Raw genomic sequence first — 2500 nt, 5'->3', positions numbered from 1 at the left:
AGAGGGGGTCAGAGCGCAGGGTCAGCCATAGTACAGCGCCCCCTGGAGCAGTTTGGGGGTTAAGTGTCTTGCTCAAGGACACAATGGTAGAGATGGTGGGGCACTGTAGTAGATGTAATAGCAGCCACCACTTGTTGTACTACTAACACCCTCCTGTCCGGTGCCGGGGATCGAACCTGCAACCTTATGGTTACTGGTCGGCCCCCTTTTCCTCTTAGACCATCCTACCAAAATGTAATGTAATGTAATGGAACATGTTGTGAATGCGTTTGTGTATTGTACAAGAGGATTTGAATACGTTTTGTTTGGTCGGATGGTAAATTCAAATGTTGTTCCTCGTTGTCTGAGTATGTGGCTGTACTATTGATAGATGAAGATACGATCTCTATGGGACTTCCTCTCTAACCTATTGCTGCACACAAAGAAGGCCTCTGTTTTAAAACCTGCAATACTGAGGCTGAAACTTACATAGTTTGTTTGTTTAGTAACTTGATTTTTAGTTATATTTAGTTAATTGATTATTATTAGTTGTCATTAGCCACATCTTTGAACCAGACTGAAATATGTATGTCTATTATTATTATTTTTTTAATCCTTTATTTATACAAGTAAATCCCATTGAGACCGGAGACTCTTTTTCAAGCGAGACCTGTTCCCATTCCCATGTTACCATTCACACACATACACCGATAGCAGGCTAACTATCAGGAGCAATTTAGGGTTCAGTGTCTCTTTGCTCAGGGACACTTTGACATGTGGCGGAGGGAGACGGGGGATCGAACCACCGACCCTATAGTTGAGGGTCAACCGCCTTACCCACTTCGCCACAGCCGCCCTATAGAATAGATCGCCAAGACATTGCCGAAAACTTGTCAAAATTATTTAAATACAGTATAGTGAATATAATGAGTTGAATTCCTGGCTTAGCATCAGATTGTCGGGAGCAATTTAAGTCAAGTAAAATACCTCAACATTTCACTTACTCAGTTGAAATTCCTGGCTTAGCATCAGCATGAGAGAATGTTAGCATGTAGCTCAAATCCCAGCCAACACAGTGGCTTTCTGTAGACTTAAGATAAGTCCTTCTGTTTACTTAAATACTGTGTGAAACCAAACTGTACCATTGGACCCTGCTGGCTTTCCTTAAGGAGTCGACTAGTGTTATTAATGACTGTTTGCTTTACTGTGATATACGGCCTGACTCACACAGTATGACAAAGTGTCTGTGTGGGTGACTGTTTGTTTTTTGGCATTTTTATATATATTTTTTTTTTTATTTAACCTTTATTTAACCAGGAAAAAAACCTATTGCGATTAAAAATATCTTTTTCAAAGGTTCATAGGCATATATGTTTTTTTTGTGGTATTTTTATGCTTTATTAGACAGTTTGGAGAGACAGAGATGAAATGGGGTCAGAGAGGGGGAATGACATGCAGAGAACGACCCGGGCTGGATTCGAACCCGGGTCTGCTGTGAAGAGGACTGAGACCCCCTTTATTGGCATTTTCAATACGAACAAACGAAAACAAACATAACAACTCAGCCGGGCCAAGTTACATCAATCCAACACACATTAGATCCACTTATTCCATCTCGCTCAGTCAGGAAAGATCTTTATGCAATCTCAGCAGGAAGGTTATTATTCGTTTATCCATTTCCTGGATTCTTTTAATAGTTTCGAGGCAAAGGGTGACTGTGAGTGTGTGTGTGTGTGTGTGTGTGTGTGTGTGTGTGTGTGTGCGTGTGTGTGTGTGTGTGTGTGTGTGTGTGTGTGTGTGTGCGTGTGTGTTTGTGTGTGACTGGGTTTTTTTTTTTTTTCCTTGTCCCTTCACGCTGAGAAATTCAAATTCAGCCCAGCTTGATCAGGAAGTGTTTTTGTGCTATTTAGTAAACACACACACACACACACACACACACACACACACACACACACACACACACACACACACACACACACACACACAAACTGTCAGCTGCTTGGCTTGTCATTGTTGTTGTTTTTTCCGGCCGGCTGACGTGACTAGAATTGTCACTCACTGACAAATACAAACGTCAGCACAATGTCGAATTTCCTAAGTAACTGAACTCAAAAACCTTGTCTGTCTGTCTATCTATTTATCTATCCGTCTATCCGTCCGTCCGTCCGTCCGTCCGTCCGTCTGTCTGTCTGTCTGTCTGTCTGTCTGTCTGTCTGTCTGTCTGTCTGAATAAATGAATGGATGGATGTCGGTTACATTCAAACCGTCCAAATGAGTTGACACAAAGTTGATCAAGCCAATCAGCTCCACAAAACTCTCTCTGTATTTCTCAGTATGGCAGCGTTTACAAAAAAACGGTGTCGCACACTTCCAATGACCTCAAGAATTCTAGTGGTAATAAATTCTTAAATTACATAAAAGCCGGGAGCTTCGGAGGTGTAGTGGATAGAGCGTGTACCATATTGGCTCCGGCCTTCGTTGCAGTGGTCGCGGGTTCAAATCCGACCCGTGGACCTTTACT

The sequence above is a fragment of the Ammodytes marinus genome (assembly GCF_949987685.1).
Source record: "Ammodytes marinus genome assembly, chromosome: 20".
NCBI lineage: Eukaryota > Metazoa > Chordata > Actinopteri > Uranoscopiformes > Ammodytidae > Ammodytes > Ammodytes marinus.
Note: the sequence above shows the minus strand (reverse complement) of the source record.